At 43.6% G+C, this 22,514-nt stretch overlaps 1 pseudogene; it reads right to left on the bottom strand.

Moving 5' to 3' along the window:
* LOC138845745 (cell division cycle-associated protein 4-like) overlaps positions 1 to 22,111 on the bottom strand; it is a 44,063-nt pseudogene extending 21,952 nt beyond the window's left edge.
* Between the last annotated feature and the right edge of the window lie 403 nt (positions 22,112 to 22,514).

The raw sequence follows: 22,514 nt of genomic DNA, 5'->3' as shown, positions 1-22,514 counted from the left end.
CTGCAGAGTTCTGGCCATGTAGCCCTGCAGTAATTCCAAGTGGGACTTATATACAGATTTTCAGACAAAAGAAATAAGAGGAAGAATTGAAGGTGTGTATGGAAAGTGGAAGAGAGATAGCATGGTGCAAATGTATCTCTAGAAGGCAACTCCTCAAGATATAAATAAAGAAGTATATTAGAACTGAGGGAGGGGGCCGGCACTGTGGTGTAGCAGGTAAAGCTGCCACCTGCAGTGCTGGCATCCTGTGTGGTTGCTGGTTCACATCCCAGCTGCTCCACTGCCGATTCAGCTCTCTGTAATGGCCTGGGAGAGCAGCAGAAGACAGCCCAGGTGCTTGGGCTCTGACACCCACATGGGAGATCTGGAGGAAGCTTCAGGCTCCTGGCTTCAGATTGGCCCAGCTCTGGCTGTTGTGGCAATTTGGGGAGTGAACCAGAGGATGGGAGACTTCTCTCTGTCTGTCTCTCTCTAACTCTTCCTTTCAAGTAAATAAATAAATCTTAAAAAAAAAAAAAAAAAAAAAAAACAAAACTGAGGGAAGGGGTAAGGGAGGTAGAAGATGCTTGGCCAATATTAACTTTGCATTATTCCTTTGATACTAGAATCTGTGCTCTAGATACCTTAAGATAATTAAGTCAGTTTTGAGAGGTTTGAAAACTTCTTTCATGTGTCAAATGTCTTACGCAGGCCGGTGCCGCAGCTCACTAGGCTAATCCTCTGCCTAGCGGCGCCGGCACACCGGGTTCTAGTCCCGGTCGGGGCGCCGGATTCTGTCCCAGTTGCCCCTCTTCCAGGCCAGCTCTCTGCTATTGCCCGGGAGGGCAGTGGAAGATGGCCCAAGTGCTTGGGCCCTGCACCCTATGGGAGACCAGGAGAAGTACCTGGTTCCTGGCTTCGGATCAGCGCGGTACGCCGGCCGCGGCTGCCATTGGAGGGTGAACCAACAGCAAAAGGAAGACCTTTCTCTCTGTCTCTCTCTTTCACTGTCCACTCTGCCTGTTAAAAAAAAAGTCTTATGCATTACATGTAATTAAAATTGAGATTAATTTGAGTCATAACCTATCAGAAGAATCTCATATGAATTAATAAATGGAATTTTATTCACAGTTATTTCCACAAGTTTGTGCCAGACACCTGGAGTTAAATTTTGCTGGGAAATCAACTAAATGTAGTCCTACTTATACTACCAGCCGAATTGGTAATTTCCATTGAGAACAATTTAGAAAAATGGTCATATCATTAGAAATTATCCTATTTGACAGTATCAAAAAGCTACAAGAAGGGAATAATCATGGAGCAAACATCAGGGCAAAGAAGAAAATACAGAGAAGTGAGCCTGGTATTTGGGGGCACTTTGATAAACAGAGTCTACGAGAAGTGGCAAGAAACTGAATGGGACTTGCAACAGAACCTATTGGGCTAAAGGAAAAAAACGAATTCAACAATCACCATGGAAACATTAAACCCGTAGGTTTAGAAGAGGACCATGAAAATCTCAATCCTACAAAGAAGAATGAAAGAAAAATGAAATATCCCTCTTCAAGTCTGAAATCCAGCTATCACCTAATCTGTAATTGCATTAAACAAATATAGGAAGGTTAGTTGCCTGCCAAAAGCAAATTTATATCTGTCTGGAGGAATATCATTCAGATTTTAAATGATCTAAAACTTTTCATGTACATATGAAGTTCAATATAAACCAACAAACCACAGAAGAATGCAATAAAATGGAAGTAAATAAAAGATAATAGAAATAGAACCTCAAGAAATACAGATAGATTTGCATTATTATAAATAATGAAATCACAGATAGCAGTTTCAGATACCATCTGAAGCAATTATGTCAGATATGTTTAAAGAAATAACACACAAAATTGGGGAATGATGTATAAAATTGGAAAACCTAAAAAATAAAGACCCAATACTGGTTCTAAAACTGAATAAGAAAATACAAAATTGAAACTGAGATGGACACATTAAACAGTACATTAGACACAGTTAAAGAGAGAATAGAGAAATCAGAATATACGCATGAAGAGAATAACACCCATAGTTGATAATGGCCTCCATTTTCACCAACACTCCTTTGCTAATTTAAGCAGTAGCACTGTCCACAATGGGCCAGATTTGGTGCCCCCATCAGCTGGACTGTGCTGTTTTTGGTGTTAGCTTCAGTGCTTCATTACTTCTACACTGGGCTGCATCAATGTTTTGCAAAGCCTCCTCCAACACTTGCTGTGCAGCAGTCATCTCTGGAGGACACAGCCTCCTGCAGCATAGCATCCAGAGTCTCAGTAGACACCAGCCTGCTTTAGCTGTTGAATCACTCAGTAACTAGTTGCTCAGTTGTAATTCAAAGCAAAAACTGAGGTGCGGGGTGGGTGAAAGTGGTCTAGGTGACATGCAATTTCTCTCTTTGATCCAAACAATCAAAAATAATAACTACAGACATGTATTGAATATTTGCTGTATTTCAGACACTATCAGAGGTGCTTGGGAATGGGTGCACCAGTGACAATAAAAAGCGAACAGCCACAAAAACTCTAAAAGTTAAAAATTCTCCAGCTACATATATGAGTGAATAATTGCATGATATTATAGAATGTGAAATAAATAATGATGAGTATAGGTATTTTTGTTATTTACAGTGTAATTAAACTGAAGTAATATTAAGCATGCATTTTTTTATTATTTTAATCCTTGAAATCTGTTCAGATTAACTTTATGGCATAGCATATGTTAAATTTTTTAAATGTTCTATGTAGAATTAGAAACTGATTATTCTGTGAAGTGTCTTATGCATTTCAATAGGTGAGTTTTGCTAAATACAATGCTTGAAATATTGTCTTTATGAATTTTTTGACAGTTCAATTAATGAAGTATATAAATTTGACCAATTATGATTGCATATTTGTCTATTTTTCTTTGTCCTTTTGTTAAATTTTGATTTATGTATTTGTCTAAGTTAGGTACATGAAACATTGGAATTATCTCATATTCTTGATTAAATATTTTATTAGGAAAATTAAGTTATTATTTATATATGGTTTTGCTTGTGCCTTAAAATATCCATTATTTAGTATTAATATAGCAACAGAAATGCATTGCTTAGGTTGTATGAAGAGTTTCTGTAGCTCAGGGTCTCTCACAACCTTGCAAGATTCTACTAGGGGATTAAACTTCCAAGAGTCCTCATGTGACTTCACTGGAATGCTGGCCAGAAACATTAGTTCTTTGCCATAAGAGCTCCATCAGGGCAGCTGGCAGCCTGGCAGCCGTGCTGTCCACTGTTGCTCTCTTGCTTATTTGTTCTGAGGGAAGGAAGCTGCTGCGCTGTGAGCTGCCCTTGAAGACTGAAGCCTTCTAACTCTCAAATGAGTGACCCTGGAAGTCAAGCCCTACAATAACTGTCACCTGACCAGCAACTTGGGTGCAACCTTCAAGAAACCCTGAGCCCAAGCCACTCAGGTAAGCCGTGCCAGGATTCCTGATGTACTGATATTTGTCATGTGAAGCTGCTAACTTCTGTGCATAATTCATAATATGCAGAAACACAGTTATTACAAAGATCAAATGTCAAGAAAATACTCCAATTTGCACAAATTATGTTAAGTTCTTATAAAAACGATCTTATTATAATCAATAACACTTACTTTTTAAGGCAGCTAATCCTCCAAGTTTACTACTGACTTCTAAAACTATTAACTGATTCTGCAAATCATGAACTATGAAGGGAAGTTGGCAGGTACTAAAAACCTACCATCTGCATTGGACAATGAAAAGCATAGTATACTGGGAGTGCCCACCTTGCCAAGGAGGAAAAGAAGAACCTTTTAAAAGCCAAAAACTCACCAGCTGCTGTGACATGGGGCTCGGTGATCTGCCTTTTAACCAACACCAAGTGATTTTTAAGTGTCAAAGAACCTCGATTTGAGAAACACTGCCCTAAAACAAAGAGCAACTACAGAGAAGAATCAGTGAAATTGCACACAGGAAGAAAAATGACAATAAAATACACAATATGGATGAGGGAGACGAATTTACTTATGTCTTAAAATGTTTGTGCACATGTGATCCCACTTTGGGATATATAACTATTTTTGTGTTTCAGAAATTATTTCAAATATGTTCTGAAATCATCTAATATTCTTGGGGATCAGCAATGTTTCTACATAATAGACAAGTTAGTATATACTGTTTTCTTTTTTATTTTTATTTTTGACAGGCAGAGTGGACAGTGAGAGAGAGAGAGAGAGAAAGAAAGGTCTTCCTTTGCCGTTGGTTCACCCTCCAATGGCCGCCGCGGCCGGCACGCTGCGGCCGGCGCACCGCGCTGATCCGATGGCAGGAGCCAGGTACTTATTCTGGTCTCCCATGGGGTGCAGGGCCCAAGTACTTGGGCCATCCTCCACTGCACTCCCTGGCCACAGCAGAGAGCTGGCCTGGAAGAGGGGCAACCGGGACAGAATCCGGCGCCCCAGCCGGGACTAGAACCTGGTATGCCGGCGCCGCAAGGCAGAGGATTAGCCTAGTGAGCCGCGGCGCCGGCCTATATTGTTTTCTGATTCTTTTTTTTTTTTTTTAATTTGAGAGTTAGAGAGAGAGAGAGACAGAGTGAGAACAACCTGGAGAGCTTCTACCCACTGGTTCACTCCCCAAATACCTGCAACGTACACAGCTGAAGCAAAGAGAGGGGGACTCAACCCAGTTCTCCAAAAGGGTGGCAGGAACCCAATTACCTGAACCAACACTGCTGCCTCCCAGGGCCTGCGTTAGGAAGAAGCGGGAGTCAGAGCCTAGAGCTGGGGATCAAATATAGACATGCCAATACGGGATGTGAGCATCCTAATCCCTAAACTGAAGCCCCACTGAGAGATAATATTTTAGGTTTTGTAGGCCTTACAGTGTTTTTTGTAACTACTCAATTCTCTCATTGTAGCCCAAAAGTAGCCCTTGATAACATGTAAACAAATTCAATGGTGCTGCTTCAATAACATTTTATTTATAAAAACAGATAATGGACTAGATTTGGTGCATAGGTTGAGGGCTGTCAATCCTTAACATGGTTGGTTGGTTTTTAGCTATTTGAAGATATGGAAGTTAACTGGATCACTATAGATTTTGTAGAAATTCAAAAGGAAACTTCAAAAAGAAGTTAAATTATGATACAACTTTTAGCAATTGTAAAGCATAAGATAAATATACAAATAAAAATTCCATATAAGATTCTTCTTGGTGGGTAGACTCTGATAAGAAAAGAACAGTTAACAATTTACATGCTAGGGATCAGCATTGTGTCCTAACAGTAAAGCCATTGCTTGCAATGCAAGCATCCCATATGGGCACCGTTTGAGTCCAGGCTGCTCCACTTCTGACCCAGCTCCCAGCTAATGAGCCTGGGAAAGCAGTGGAAGATGCTTAAAGTGTTTTGGCCCCTGGCACCCATACGGGAGACCCAGATGAAGCTCCTGGGTCCCAGCTTCAGCCTGGCTCTGTCCTAATAATTGTGGCCATCTGGGGAGGGAACCGGTAGATGGAAGATCTCTCTCTGTGTCTCACTAATTCTGACTTTTAAACAAACAAAGCTTAAAAAAAGTCACAAGGTAGGGATGGGTGTCTGGCTCAAGGTTAAGTGCTGCTTAGGACATCTACATCCCATATTGGAGTGTCAGGTTCAGGTCCCAGCTCCTTCACTTCTGACCCAATTTTCTGACTATTTGTGGGGAGCAACCCGGACTGGACTGAGTTACTGGAATTAAGACTTATTCTATGCTTCTATGCATCTGCTCTCCCACAATGTGGCGCTGGGAGAGGAGCGTACAGCTTCTACCCAGCTGCCTCTCACCAACTTGACAAGCCGCAGGAGCCGCTCCTGATTGGAGGAGAGCAGCGTACTCGGCGTGTGGGCAGCTGAGTTGGGATTGGCGGAGGAGGACTATAAAGGAGGAAAGAGACAACATGCACCAGGAACATCTAAGGGGAACACCTGAGGAACATCTGAGCAGCCCCCGAGAGAGCCGGCCGGCGGTGTGCCGCTCCCCTGTGAAAGTGGGGAAGGTGGCAGGGGGCCCGCCCCTCCACGGAGGTGGAGGGACGGTAGCCAACCCGGGAAGAACCAGCAGCAAACCCGGGAAGGGCCGAGCAGATGAAAGAACAGCGCAGGGTCCTGTGTCGTTCCTCCACGAAGACGGGGAGCGACATAATGGTGCCGTGACTCGGATAGGAAGCCTAGGCAGGGTTTAGTGTCGTTCCCCCATGAAGACGGGGAGCAACATAATGGTGCCGTGACTCGGATAGGAAACTTAGGAGGGAAGAAACAGGAAGAAGAGGAAAATACCGGAGAGAGAGACTAGCAAAGAGCCTAGGGAAAAGCCGGACAGAAAAGGTGCCGGAAGAAGCTATCGAAAGCCTAGGCATAGACTCGGATACGGACTGTGGGAAAGAAGTTAGGATTTAAAGTGAAAGCAAGAAGAAACTTAGACTCAGATACGGACTGCAGGTTGAAAGTGAAAGTGAAACCTATAAGAAACTTAGACTTGGATACGGACTGTGGGGAGAGGCCAGGAGAAATGAGGGAGGAATATTGTTGGAAGAAAACTTAGGGAAACATACCGGGTAGAGAAAAATGTTAGGGAGGATGAAGCCACGAGTGCAGGCCGAGGCGGAGACGTAAGCCATCTTGGAATTCTTCAAGTCAGTCCAGGGAGCAAGAGGCGAAGATCTGGAACCAGAGGCAGAGACATGGGCCGCCAGGTTGGAATTCGCCAGGTTAGTCCGGGGAACTTGGACTGAATACCGGTGGCGGAAACGTGAGTTGTGCTGTGTGACTCGTGGAAGCCGCCGCACGCAGAGAGAGCGCGCGGGGCACAAGTAGATAGGGAACCCAGGGCTAGCGCGAGGCCGTGGTGCGGACGCGAAGGGGCGCGGAGACCGCGGAGTGCGCGCGCGAAGCCGGGAAGCCGCGCAGATGAGAGAAGCGCGGGCTGAAGCGGCTCAGAGCCGGGAAGCCGCCGAGAAGCAGCCTCGGGGCGGGCGCCGGGAAGCCGCAGGGATAAGAGAAACAGAAGTTTAGAAGTAAAATGAGAGAAATAGGAATGCTGGCAGATAGAAGTAAAATAGGAGAGATAGGAATGCCCGGAGGTAGAGAAATAGAGAAAAATAAGGCCTCCCCTCAACATGGCAATGAGAGAGCTTGGATTCGGTCTGCCTGATTAGGGAGGTGGTGAGCACCTGCGGGCGGCTAGCAGCTTATGCACCGCAGGTCACTGAAGACAGGCACGAATTAACATCAATAAGTCTCCCCACAATACAGCAATGAGAGGGCTTGGATTCGGTTTGCCTAATAGGGCTTGTAAGCACCTGCAGGCAGTTCTAGCAGAGCAGAGCATGCGCTGCAGGGCACCGAACACAGGCACGCATCAGCGCCTAAAAACCTCCTCACAACATGGCGAAGAGAGGACCCGGATTCGGTTTGCCTGACTGATAGGGCTTGTAAGCACCTGTGGGCAACTCTAGCAAGCAGAGCAGAGTGTGTGCCACGGGACACCGAAGACAGGCACGTATCAACACCAAAAAATAAAAAGAAAGGGGGATCTGTGGGGAGCAACCCGGACTGGACTGAGTTACTGGAATTAAGACTTATTCTATGCATCTGCTCTCCCACAATGTGGCGCTGGGAGAGGAGCGTACAGCTTCTACCCAGCTGCCTCTCACCAACTTGACAAGCTGCAGGAGCCGCTCCTGATTGGAGGAGAGCAGCATACTCGGCGTGTGGGCAGCTGAGTTGGGATTGGCGGAGGAGGACCATAAAGGAGGAAAGAGACAACATGCACCAGGAACATCTAAGGGGAACACCTGAGGAACATCTGAGCAGCCCCCGAGAGAGCCGGCCGGCGGTGTGCCGCTCCCCTGTGGAAGTGGGGAAGGTGGCAGGGGGCCCGCCCCTCCACGGAGGTGGAGGGACGGTAGCCAACCCGGGAAGAACCAGCAGCAAACCCGGGAAGGGCCGAGCAGACGAAAGAACAGCGCAGGGTCCTGTGTCGTTCCTCCACGAAGACGGGGAGCGACACTATTCACATCCTGAAAGGTGGTAGATTATGGCTCGGGTACTTGGGCCCCAGCTAACTACATGGGAAACTGAGATGTAGTTCCAGTTTCCCAGCTTTGACCTGGCCCAGCCTTGGTCAAAGCTTTTGGCCAGCATTTGGCAAGTGAACCAGCAAATGGATGATATCTCTCTCCCTCAAATAAAATACAGGGTAATTAAAAAAAAAAAGTAAGCTACTTACAGTCCTTGAAGTCAAATATATTTCTTCTGAACAGTGTACAACAATTACTAAGGTTATCATATATAGTTAGGAAGTTATACTGGAGAAAAAATCGTGTTTTAATTTGTGCATAAAGAATATTAATAAGAAATCTTACATCTGTCAAATGGGAAATGTCTTAGTGAATAGAGAGGACATCTTCATTTCCTTCATTGACTCTAAAGCCCCTGCCTACCTCTCAGGAAAAGGTTTCTGATTGCAAGTTCAAATCTATCATCAGTGCCCAAATGTCAAGGGTTAAGAGATGTTCAGTGAAATGTGGCTAGTGAAATGTCATGTGGCAGAATTCTGATCATGAAATGCTACAAAATGAGGGGCATGACAACCAGTGATGTGAAAGAAAATGTCAGTAATGGAACAGGACAGTAAATAACACTATTCTGCCTGTTATCTAAATGGACACTTGGCAATTCATTTCATTTGTCCTTGGTCACTTCTTTATAATCTATGCACATGTGGGTACCATCCCTCTTAGTGTACTCGCTCACGCTCTCTTTCTCTCTCTCTCTCATACACACACACACACACAATTTTAAGCAGGCACTGTTTAAATATTTTTTAAATATTTAAATATTTAAAATATTTAAAAATATTCTGACATATTTTAAATATGTCAGAAAAATGACATAAAATTTAAAAATCCCATAAGCCTTAGAGTTGGCTATTATTTCTCATAATGTACCCTATTAAACAAAATGCAGTGAGGTATTATAATATTGTAGAAGTGAGGTCTTAAGCCAGTTGGATTTTGGGAAATTACTCATTGTTGTTCAGCCTTACAGTACTATTAAGAGAAAGGCAATCTGAGCTCTATTTTCCTGTTTTCTATGATTTTTAGTCATATTTCTTGTCCTGTAGCACGCTTTACCTTCTGTGTGGTACTTGACCATGTCTCCCAAGGCGGATTTGCACTGTGGTCAAAATACATTAAATTTGCCATGAGTTGGGCCAGTCTGTGTGGAGGTGGCTATGGCTTTGGAAGCAGATACCATCTGGGAAGGTCTGATACACTATTAGTCTGGATAACAACCAATGAGTCAGCCTCCCAGTCCCCTCACCCATGGGGACGCTTCTCTAATATGGATGTTCCTGAACTTTGCCTTAACCAATAAAATGCAGCAGAAGTGACATTTTGCCCGTTTTGGGCTGAAGCTTTGAGAAATCTGAAAACTGCATTCGCATTTCATACTTTTGCATTTTGGGGAAGATGGCTGTCATATAAGAAGAGAGAACACTGTCATTCAGGAGGCCAAACTAACAAAGTAAAGAAATAAGATGCCTTGGGGCCGGCGCTGTGGCGCAGCAGGTTAAAGACCTGGCCTGATGCTCTGACATCCCATATGGGCGCCAGTTCTAGTCCCGGCTGCTCCTCTTCCGATCCAGCTCTCTACTATGGCCTGGGATAGCAGTACAAGAGGGCCCAAGTCCTTGGGCCCCTGTACCCACATAGGAGACCCAGAGGTTGCTCCTGGCTCCTCGCTTCGGAGAGGCACAGCTCCGGCTGTTGCAGCCATCTGGGGAGTGAACTAGCAGATGGAAGACCTCTCTCTCTGTCTCTGCCTCTCTCTATAACTCTGTCTTTCAAATGAGTAAAATAAATCTTAAAAAAAAAAAAGTGCCTTGCCCCAATCATGTGACCCCAGCAGAAATGATGGCAGCACCAGCCACTAGAGCCACACCAAAATGGTATGGAAAAGTCCATTATTTAAGTAATAAGGTTTTCCTTGGAGAGGAGGGCTGGCTTCCCAGAGAAAGGAGACTGACTTGGGGTTTTAATTATAATAATTAAGGAGTCATGGGAAGCTGCTGGAATGATTTAAACCTCTTTCCAAGGAGAGAACACCTAAGCTTCCTCATCAGCTCACCCAGATTGCGGGTAGCCAAGTGGTAGAGGGCCGGGGCGGCACAGAGGGAGACGGCAAATAAGGGAGAGGAAAAGGTGAAGCTTAGAAGTTTCAGCAAACGTCAAGACTGGAGCCAGACTCTTGACTACAGAATGATCACTGGACACAGCGGCTCACAGAGGAGTGAACTGTAGACTAGGGAGATTGTAACACTGAAAAATGCTACCATGGGCTACTTAAGGGACAACTGGGCATTGCATTTATGAGGACTTCCAAAGGAGGGGTGGGTGGGGGGAGATGAAGTCAAAGGAAAAAGCTTCAGTGGCAACTTCCCCTGAAAAGTAAATGTTTCATTCTTCTGAAATTAGGGAAATTTGACAAGCCTTAAAAGAAAATAATTCACATAATCAACATTCACCACTATATCCCATGTGAATAAACCTAACACATGGTAGCTAATGCAATGCCTTGCACAGAATGGATACTGTAAAAACAATGGCTAAAGGAATAAGTGTTTATGAATGTTATGGAGTTTACAGAGTACTTTCTCATAGTTTATCTCATTTGATATTGAAATGTATTCCCTGAGAAAGACATTTTTTTTCTTCATCTTATAATAAAGAAGCTCGGGTTCAGAAAGGTAACAGTTGGTTCTGTGTGTCTATGGGTTTCACATCTGTGAATTCAGCCAACTACAGATAGAAAACATTTGAATAAAAAATTGTATCAGTACTGGATAGGTAGACTTTTCTTTTTCTTGTCATTATCTCTACACACAGTAAAGCATTATTTATCCAGCGTTCACACTGTGTTAGGTACTATAAATAATCTAGATGTGAATTAAAGTGTACAGTGCATGGGTCTAGGTTGTATGCAACAGCTACACCATTTTATATTATAGAAGGGTTTTGAGCATCCTCAGATTTTCACATCCTGGGGCAGGAGAGAGTTCCAGAACCAAAGCCCCATGGATACCAAGGGACAACAGTACCTTTTCTCAAATTCAGGCTGTCAAAGGAGAGTTCCAGGCCAGCTCCTTCAAAAGGCGTATCTACTTCTTCCCAAGTTACAGCACTTCCACTAGGAATATTGTTAGTAGATCTCTATTTGGAAATAAATGAGATAATCTCTTAGAGTATCTTCTAGTTCTTTCACTTTTTTCATATTCAGAACTCTGCTTCATAGTGTAAAGGCTCTTTCAATGAATGGTAAAGAATTAATTTTTAAAGCATATCTAACTCTACTACCACTTATACCACAATTATTAACAAATTAAAGTTCAAATGTTCTGTACTTGGACAAATGCACATTTATTCCACTGGCAAATATTAAAAGTTCGGATTCAGGTCTTCAAAAGGATTCATTTATTGTATTTGATGCTCTCAGGTGAAATATTTGGATTTTTTAAGACTAAAAGGAAAAAGAAGCCATCAAATCTCTTTCCAAAGCAGTACTTCATGCCATTCTAAATCAATGTTAAATTGTGTCCAGGAGATGAGTTCTAATTGACTATAACCAGAAGCGTAATTTATTTTAAACATTCTTATCATTCTGATTGCTCAACATGTAATCAACTGGCAAGTTCAAAAGCAATATGAAATGTGTTTCTTCAATAGATGAGTCACATAAAAATTCTCACAGCATGACAAACAAGTTTTGTTTTAAGAAACAAAGCTTATCAGTGGTGAAAATATTGAATTATGTTTTATTGTCAATTTAACACATCCCAAGGAGACCATATTCAAAGTAATGCACTGTAAATTTCTCTCTACACTCTGATTCCTGAAGCATCTCACAATTGCATCCCTGCTGTTGTTGTTCCATCTATTAATGTCCAAGACATCTCAGGTAATTCCTATGCTTCTTGAGACTACTTTCTCACAGCAAAAGCACTGTTACTGACTAAATTTGCTGGTCCTGGCACCTCTCTTTCCTTAACCTGCTCCTGACAGACTGGCACATAGACCACATACCATGCCACGTGCTGAAACTCCCAAAGGAGGTATGTCTGGGTGGTAAACTTCCAAGCATGCACTTAATGCAAACAAAATTCGTTCTTCCTATTACAAAGGCACATTTTTTGTTCTTGATTATATGCCTTTCTTCTAATTCCTAGAAGGTAATATTTACAAGAATTTCCTGTAATGATGTCATGATCCACTGACCCCTTTAAATCCTCAGTTACCATGGTAACAAATGGGGGCCTTTCCCCCTTCTTTGCTTGGTTCTTTTGTGTTGGTGGGAGGGTTGTAATGTTCATAACATACTTACCATACTTCATTAGAACAGGTTAATTCCCTGCTACCCTCCTCAACAAGACAGTAGAATTCATGCAAAGACTTTAATTCTTAGGGCACTACTGGTGAACATTGCAATTGGCAACGTTTGTTGAACGTTGCACTTTGTCAAACTTAATTCCAAAATAAAAGTGGTTCTCCTTCCCTGTTTTGGACATGTTATGTGGAAGCCTTGAACAATTAAAAATATGTGGGTACATTTTTCCCCTGTGACAATATTTTCCATTTGGAAGAGAATTGGTTCATATAATAGCAAATCATATTGTGCAGTTTTTGCTCCATGTTATTTAGGGCCCAAATTTGGTAACCATGTTTCAAATGAAAAATATACCTTTTTTTAAAGATTAATTTATTTATTTGAAAGGCAGAGTTACACAGAGAGAGGAGAGGCAGAAAGACAAAGAGAGAGAGAGAGAGAGAGAGAGAGAGAGAGAGAGAGAGGTCTTCCATCCGATGGTTCACTCCCCAATTGGCCACAACAGCCGGAGCTGTGCCAATCTGAAGCCAGGAGCCAGGAGCTTCTTCTGGGTCTCCCATGTGGGTGCAGGGGCCCAAGGACTTGGGCCATCTTCTACTGCTTTCCCGGGCCATAGCAGAGAGCTGGACAGGAAGCAGAGCAGCTGGGTCTCAAACCAGTGTCCATATGGGATGCAGGCGCTTTAGGCCAGGGCGTTAACCCACTGTGCCACCGCGCCGGCCCCAGGAAAAATAATACTTTCTACCTGCAATAGCAATAATGTCATTACATCCTCCTGCAAAGGAGTTATGCTGAATGCTTCTACTTAATGTGATCAACTGACATTCAAATACTAGTCCAATCGTTTTAAAAAAATTTTTCTAGCTTTACTAAGATATAATTATTTTTACTCTTCCTGTTTTAGGACAAGGCACTTTGGGAAATAAAAACTGGTGGGACAGCATAAGAGGCACTGCTTGTACTCCTCCAATTGCATCATAAGCCTCTCTCAGAATTTTAGAACCGTCTTCTAGTTGTAAATCAGTCATCTATGTTTTCAAATGATGCTTAAGTCACTTGTAAAATTCAGTATGAGTCTGGACAAGTTTTGGCCCTAGAATCAACCAAGAAGGATCAGGTTCACTGGCATCATCCTGGAACTGTACAGAGCTCCCAGGTAGTTGAGACAGCCTCAGTTCCGGTGTCTGTGGTCAGCTAGAACACCTTTACTTTACACAGCCCAGTGTGTCCCCACAGTTAGCTCCGGACAATGTGCCTGCACAGGTAGAAATGGAACATGACTTTCCCAGTTCTTGAAATGCCTAATGAATAGGACTTGCTTATTACACTTTTATCTTCTCTCAATTGAAATTAATGAAGAGTCCTTGCTACTGCTTGTGGTGCTACTAACCCAAGCATTCTAATCACTTCCTTCAGTTGTGTACCCAGAAATGGGGTGGCTGGATCATACAGCTGATCTATTTTTAGTTTTTTGGGGAAACCGTTATACTGTTTTCTATAGTGGCTGTACTAATTTGCACTCTCACCAATAGTGTATAATAGTTCCCCTTTGAGCCTTCATATTTAAAGACTGATTTGAGAGAGAAAGAGGGAGTGGGGGAGAGACTGGGACAGATAGAAATTGGGAACAATGCAGCTCAGACTGGAAGCAGCACTCCAATATAGGATGCTGGCATTGCAAGCAAGGACTTAACCTGATGCAACCAAGGGTGTTGGTACCTGAACCCTTACATTTAAATCACAGATTACTAATGGCATTCTAAGCTATCAAACTTCCCAAGGTCACCCATTTCCTATAAAGAAATTCAGATCTTCTTAGTACATGGAAGCATTGTGTGACTTCATTCCATTGGAGGACTTCGTAGCCTTATCTCCCACCCTTTACTATCTATCACTTCAAACATTAAAAATGCCAGTAATTACCTTACAGAAATTTCCCAACTTACCAAGAGAACTGGTATGTTTGTGTGCCCATCTTTGTTCTGCTTTGCTTTCCTTTTGGCTGGTATTTCCTCCAAAGAACAGTAGGAACCTTTCTATGGTATTCCCTGAAAACACTGAACATGCTTTTAATCTACCGACGAAAAGGAATACACCTCTTATACACTGATTAGGCATTTTAACTTATTATAATTCCTAAAAATATCTTCTCTGTTCTGTCTTGCAAATTCTTCAAAGACAGGAATCACACCTAATGTACCTTAGCCTGTATGGTATCTATGGCAGGAGGGTCATAATAAAAGCCTAATAATTCTTGACAAATTTGAATTGAACCAGAAGTCAAAAGGGAAATCCAAAATTGTCCTTTTGTTTACTTGATTTTTAAAAGATAAAACCAACAGTTGCCTTTATATATGAACTAATCATTGCTAGATTCTCTCTCTTTAACTCAAAACCAATCCTTGGGGCTGGTGCTGTGGCATGTCCGGTAAAGCCACCACCTGCAGTGCGAGCATCCCATATCGGTAACGGTTAAGGTCCCAGCTGCTCCACTTCTGCTATGTCTTGGGAAAGCAGTAGAAGATCGTTCAAGTCCTTGGGCCCCTGCACCTGCATAGGAGACCTCGAAGAAGCTCCTGACTCCTGGCTTCAGATCGGCGCAGCTCTGGCCGTTGCGACCATATGGGGAGGGAACCATTGGATGGAAGACCTCTCTCTCTGCTGCCTCTGCCTCTCTGTAACTCTGCCCTTCAAATAAATAAATAAATCTTTAAGAAAAAAAAAACAATCCTTGACATCATCCATGGAGACCAATCCTAGTATAAATTCGTTCATAACATTATTAAAACTCATTGTATTAGGACTTGAGTCACCTTCAGTTAAAATAAAATCCAGGAGCAGCAGTTTCTTATCACAAGTGATGTTCATTAGATAAATAGCATAAAAAAAAAGAAAAAGAAAGGAATTTTCTTCCATGTCCTCTGTTGGCAATATTTATAAAAGATAAATGATATCAAGTCAGTGAAGTCCAAAGTCATTTCTTCTTCCTAGTTTCACAGGTAAAAAATCCTATGATGGATTCTTTTGAACAAATGTGGATCAGAATAAGACATAATTAGAATAATACTGGTTAAGTTGGTAGATCACAGCTGAGCCAGGAGGATATCACTGGGAGGCTGTTTTGGGGAAGAGCGGTAGATACATGTTTTGCTCCAAGTCATGGTGAACTAGGTGCACATTTGAGTTTCCTTGGATGGGAGAAGGAGCGGGAGATGGGAGGGTTGCAGGTGGGAGGGAAGTTATGGGGGAGGAATAAGCCATTGTAATCCATAAGCTGTACTTAGGAAATTTATATTTATTAAATAAAAGTTAAAAAAAAAAGTTTCCTTGGGACACTCATTCATGAAGAAATGATTCTTGACTCTGTAGACACTTTAAGGGACAAGGTTTGCTCCAGAAAGTTTTATGTTAACAGTGGATATTTTTGTCCAGAATGCTGTCCAGAACCTGTTTGACTCCGTTAGATAAAACATATTTTATTACAATGAACTCAAGCATTTATATTAATAAGAAATTGCACTCATTCACTGCAAGGCTCCTGGCATCTGTCTCAGGTAGCAGAATCACATCTTTTGGATTGACCTAGGAAGCGAAGGTGTCTAACTCTGTCAATGTAGTCAGATTTTCATCCTTCTGTTCATGCATATGCCCTTCCACACCCAACCATCCCTCTGCCAAATTCAGCTGGGACAAACTTTCTTTTTGTGCCATTCTCCTTTATCTTTATCAGAGGATCTGCTCTTCTCTGTCACAGACTTTTACTTCTCCAGGAGCATCTGCAGTTTATTTTCAACATCTGTTCTATTAAGGGTTGTTCTTATTCAACTATCAAATTGACACACATAAAAATTCTTAAGCAGAGCCGGCGCCGTGGCTCAATAGGCTAATCCTCCACCTTGCGGCGCCGGCACACCGGGTTCTAGTCCCGGTTGGGGCGCCGGATTCTGTCCCGGTTGCCCCTCTTCCAGGCCAGCTCTCTGCTATGGCCAGGGAGTGCAGTGGAGGATGGCCCAGGTGCTTGGGCCCTGCACCCCATGGGAGACCAGGAAAAGCACCTGGCTCCTGGCTCCTGCCAGGATCAGCGCGGTGCGCCGGCTGCAGCGGCGGCCATTGGAGGGTGAACCAACGGCAAAAGGAAGACCTTTCTCTCTCTGTCTCTCTCTCTCACTGTCCACTCTGCCTGTCAAAAAAAAAAAAAAAAAAAAATTCTTAAGCAAACCTTACTGGGCCAAATCACTGGATTTAACTATTGCTCCTGGAAATTAATCAGACTGCTGCTACTGTCTGCTGTGTCTATGGCTTGCAAATTATTCTCTCATAAGTTCACAGTGGACAAGCAAGATGCTCACCAAGAATCAAACACTGTTATCTCTGAATATATTTATGCCAATTTTCCTTGTTGTATGAAATAATTTCCAAATGTAGCTATCATCACTTTTCCTTGTCCTATAAAAATGTGCCCCTCCTCACTTCCAGAAGTGGAATCTATTCCTGTCCCTTCAATACACTTTAGTCCTATGCCTTTCTTGGATCGACTGGATGTGGCAGCCGTGGTATTGTGTCAGTTCTAGATTTGAGCCTTAAAGGAAGTGACAGCTCCTGCTTCCTCTGTCTTGAAATCCAGACACCATGGAGAAAATCCAAGACAGTGTTCCGGAAAGGCTACCTGGAGAGAGGTGCCCAGACTCCCCTAGAGAGTCCAGCCACTCTAGACAAGACATCAGCTGTGTTTAGATGATACTACAGAAAATGGAGGAACCACTCAACTGGTACAGCTGAGTGTAAGACTTTTCACCGTAAAGAAATCAAGAGGGATGTAATTTTGACTACCTCATAAAAACAACAGCTATGACAGGTCAATACTTGGCCTGGCAGTTAAAACACCCATCCCTCCCCCATCCCTCCACACCACAGTGCAATTCATCTCTGGCTTCTGACTCCAGCGTTCTGCAAATGCTGAGAGGCAATGGTCAAAGCCCAAGTAATGGGATTCCTGCCAGCCCGTGGACAACCTGGATTTGGTCCCCAGCTCCTGACTTTGACCCCAGCACAGCCCTTTGTGTGCACTGAGATCATAAGCAGATGGAATTTCTCTCACCATCTCTCTCTCCTTTCCATCCCTACCCCCAACTTTTTAAAAACATTTAAAATAAAAACCTACATAATAATGAAACGTATCCCAGTTTCCAGGTTAGTGTAATATCACACCATCAATTCGGAGAAAAATGTGAAGGCTGAGATAATATTTCCTTCCAGGGAAATACACTTCGGAGAAGGCAAAGACTGGAGATTTGCTGCTCTGTCAAAACCCACCGACATTTCTAGTGTGGGACACCCTTCTAGTCTGTGGCAGACAGCTAAATGTTAGTCTTAGTTTCTAGTGGTATTGCAGAGCTTTCCTTTTTAGACATCTTTAGTGGGAAGCTGAAAGGCAAATTCACATTAACGTGAGAGTCACTGGATTTTCTGTTAAAGAACTGTTTCCCAAACACAACAGTTTGATTCTTCTCTCGCATTTTGCACCGGCTATTGAGTTCAGGCATCCTCTCATTTGAAAAGTACTAGAGAGGTGTGATTATATGACTTGCCAACATTTTCTGTATTGTGTTTTGTTTTCTATTATAAAAAACATTAGCTTCAGCCACAGACAGTAATAGGCACCAAATATTCCACTTTATTTTTCTGTATTCCTCAGCCTTATGCCACGATTGAACCATGTGGTTGGTCTGGCCCAGGGAAACGGAATGTGAGGGGAAGAGAGATGGGTCATTTCCAGGCCAAAGAATTCAAAAGCCATCTGTGATTTTCCAGTTTCCTCTTCCCCTGCCAGGACAACTGAAACGGTTTTGTGTTTCAGGTGATTCAGCTCTAAGCCGGCAGAGCCTAGATCAGCCGAGGTTTCTAACTTGGGTGGAACAGAGCCCCTGGCTCACTCACATAGAATATGTGACACGAACAAGTCACAAATGTGTGCTTAACTTAATGAATATTTTGTAGCCGTTTGGTTTCTAGAGCATAATCTAGCCCATCCTACTAATACAGTATGTTTTACTAACTAGTGTAATTCATCAATCAACTCATTCATCCAACATAGAGAAAATATGCACTAGTACCAAATACTGTAGCAAGACACTAGGATTAGGATGGTGCAAAAAGATATAGGCTGTGTCTTCATTAAAATCATTCTCCAAGGGTGAAAATGGACAAATAAACCTCCTACAAGGAGCACCAGCAAGCACCCTGCATGTGCTGCACCCCTACCACACACTTGACAGAAAAATATGAATGAGGAATTGTCAATGTAACGCTGCTTCTAGGCATGGTAATCCATTATCATAATATGATGTGCCTCATATTCCAGGAAAGCATGGACAAAGTATGCGGGGTAAACATAAGGAAGCGATTAAATTCTTGAGATGCCATGGAGGACTTCTTACAGGAGGGAACACTTGGTTTGAATCTCAAAAACTGAATGAACCTTCACCTACTGAGACTACTGCAGTGGTAATCATTAGCACTTCATTACAAGTGTGCCTTTCTTCCTTCTACAGCAGGATTGCACTTCATTGCCTTCATTGCCTTCATGTTAGGATTAGCCAGGTGCCTCTCTGTGGCTAATAAAATCTGAGTTGAATGGCTAACTGTCACTTTTCGGTAAAAACCAGAACTTTTCTGACATCTTTGCATTTATGCAAAGATCACTCCAACACATGTTGAGATGAAATTTCTATGAGTCTTCAAGCCAGAGCGACTGTAATGAGAGGAGCCTCACCACCCAACACTGCACATGTGAGAAATACATTTCTAGTATTTTAGGATGTGTGCAAGGTTCTCTGTTAATGCAACATGGCCAACTCACTCTGACTGGTACAGCTCATTCCAGGCCTCTCAGCTTGTGCAGAATGGCCTAATAAGAGATTATTTTGTGGGGGCCAGCACTGTGGCACAGTGGGTACAGCCACCACCTGCAGTTTGGCATCCCATATGGGCTCCTGTTTGAGTCCCGGCTGTTCCATTTCTGACCCAGCTATCTGCTGGGACAGTATTGGCCTGGGACAGCAGTGGAAGATGGCCCAAGTGCTTGGGCCCCTGCACCCACGTGGGAGACCCGGAAGAAGCTTCTGGCTCCTGGCTTCAGATGGGCCTACCTCCGGTTGTTGTGGCCATTTGGGGAGTGAATCAGCAGATGAAAGATTCTCTCTCTGCCTCTCTGTAATTCTGTGCTTCAAATAAATAAATAAATCTTTTAAGAAGTCTTTAAAGAAAAAAAAGATTATTGTGTACTCCTGAAAGAGTGAATTCAGTGGCACTTAAGTTCAGACATGTAGGTGACAAAAAGATCAGGTTGGGCAGGCCCAGGTGTGAAAGGTCTTCTGTTGCTGTATCAATAAAGGTGCTCCTGGACATTATTCTCTGAGACAGCAACGGTCAAGGCAGAGCATTGGCTGCAAGTTGTTCCTGTCTACCCACTCCTGGGCTAAGGGCACTCCTTTTTCAAAGCGGCCTTAGATAAAGATTACGAATTATGAATTGTCCATTTGAAGCAATTATTAGCCATATTTAAGAACGCACACTGAGAACTTTTTGTTCTGTACTGTCAAAAGAAGGATATTGTCAACACTGTGAATCTACCATCTATCATTGCCACCATACATTTTTGAAGAATTTTAATATCTTCTAAATAGTAAAACTGAAAGCTTTTTTTTAAAAAAGATTTGCTTGTGAGATGGAGTAACACGTCGATTGTCGGTGGCAGTGGGGAAATGAAACTGTCACATCAATTACAAAGGCTGCTAAGTTGCCAGCAGGAAAAGCATTGATTCTCGGTGAGTTCAGATCTGTAATTTCAGATACCATTGTCATCTTATTGAATGGAAAACTTTGAAAAGAAAATCACTTCTCCCATTCACAACAATACCCATCACCAGAGTCTTGAAAGGAACTGATAAGATGGAAATTTAATTTTGAAATGCTCTCAGCTGTTAATTTTTATTTTTTGATTTCTAATTTAATTTTCATTTCTCTTTTCTTTGAGGTATCTATTCATCAGCTACTAGATTCTTAGCAAGACTCAATATGACCACATAGTCCTCTGCAAGTTCATTTCAGTAGATAGGTAAGCAAGAGTGATTCGGGATCATGATGTTAGTATCTTCAAACATAAGCATTTATTTCTATCAAACAGTTTAAATTCTGGACATATTTTTTCCTATCCTGCTGCTATCTCTACTAAGGCTATACGGTTTCTTCAGGAAGTAGAAACTAAGATATTTAGAAATCATGAAAAGTCTTTGCTTTCCAGGAACCAGATCAAACTCTTCAAATTAATTCAGGAAGACTGAGAAATCCCAAGAGGGGTGACGACGGAGGTGGACAGAAGGGGGAGAAGGAGACAGAGGGCAGACAGGGGCTGAGAACTTTTGGGGATGGGATTCTAGGGCAGCGTGCAGCTCCCCATCCGCCTGCAGCTCCAGCGGTAACCCAGAGCGTCACGGCACCGGCCATGCGGGAGCTCAAAGCAACAACCACGGCCCATCCAGGGACAGGCTGACGCCCAGAGCAACAACCACGGCCCATCCAGGGACAGGCCGACGCCCGAAGCAACAACCACGGCCCATCCAGGGACAGGCCGACGCCCAGAGCAACAACCACGGCCCATCCAGGGACAGGCCAACGCCCGAAGCAACAACCACGGCCCATCCAGGGACAGGCCGACGTCGGAAGCAACAACCACGGCCCATCCAGGGACAGGCCACTGCACACACAGTCCCTCATTTCACCTTAAACAAGTGAACTCCCAATGGCGAGTGTTTAGGCTATCAAACTTTGTAGTGTAGCAACAGAAGATATTCATAGAAAAATACACTTTCTAGAAAATAGCTGAAAAGGATTGATCTCAAAAGATAAAAGCATAAAAATTGTAAGAAACGGACTTTAAAACAAAATATTGGCCCAAACATATAAAACTTCATTTGAAAAAGTCACCTATCCAAACGTCAATGAGCCAGGTCCGAGCCCGAGGCCAGGCCTGCGGCCCCTTGCATTGGCTTACCTTTGTGCAGCTCTTCAAGGCCCTGAGCGCAGTGGCCAGGTCACAGCTCGAGCTGTCCTCGTCTGCAAACAGCTCCTCCACGGAACCAGGGCTCTTGCTCTCCGTGTCTCAAATACCGGGTCCAGCGACTCCGGGAGCTGCCTCTGTTTCCCCAAAGGCTGCTCGGAGAATCGCCTGTGCAGCCGTGGCCACGGGCAGGCTAGAAACCGGGCCTTACAAGCAGCCGTCGCCGGGGCCCGGAGCGGGGCCCTCCCCGCCTGTGCGGCACAGGATCTCGGTGTAGACGTCGTGGTCCAGCGGGGCCCATCGCGGCTCAGCTCCTCCTAAACCCGCCGCACCAGGTTGGCGACGAGGGCCGACGAGGAACGGCGGCACAGGTTGGGCTCCACCAGCCCGTGGCAGAGCGGGAGCCTGACCAGGGACATGGCCGGGAGCCCCTGCCGCTGTGGGCTGAAGGAAGCGAGGGTTCGAAAGCCAGCCCAGGCGCCTTCCACGTCTTCCTCAGGGTCTGCACGCTTCCTGCTTCCTCTTCCGGCCTCGTGCAAAGATGGCGCCCTGCACGGCCTCCGCCGCCAAGATTCACTTCTGAGCCTCTCTTGAAGCCGCTGCATGGCCGCATGACTGCATTTGGATAATGCATGGGCAGTAGAAATAGCGTATGGATCTTTGAAGCCTGTCACAGGCATCTCCTGTGTCACTGCCCACACTCTGTGGAATGACTGTGGACGCCGTGTTGTTTAAGATGCCATGTTCTAGGGAAGACGCTTAGATTGCTGAGCTGTTGTGCCTAGCCAAAAAATGCTCCATAAAAGACACACATTTTTGTCTGGCCCATGAGATTTGGCAGTTCTTTTAAACAAAAGTTGGAAATTTTTGGTTCTGAATAATACAGAATATCTGTGGAAATTAGAACTATTACCTAATATGACCAAAGTATGGAAGATATGGGAGAAACAATAGTATTTCTACAAATAGAACATTATAAGATTTTTAGACTCATTTATTCACCCAATG

This window comes from Oryctolagus cuniculus, chromosome 16, assembly GCF_964237555.1.
Source record: "Oryctolagus cuniculus chromosome 16, mOryCun1.1, whole genome shotgun sequence".
In the NCBI taxonomy this organism is placed as follows: domain Eukaryota; kingdom Metazoa; phylum Chordata; class Mammalia; order Lagomorpha; family Leporidae; genus Oryctolagus; species Oryctolagus cuniculus.
Note: the sequence above shows the minus strand (reverse complement) of the source record. Positions and strands in the feature narration are given on the sequence as shown.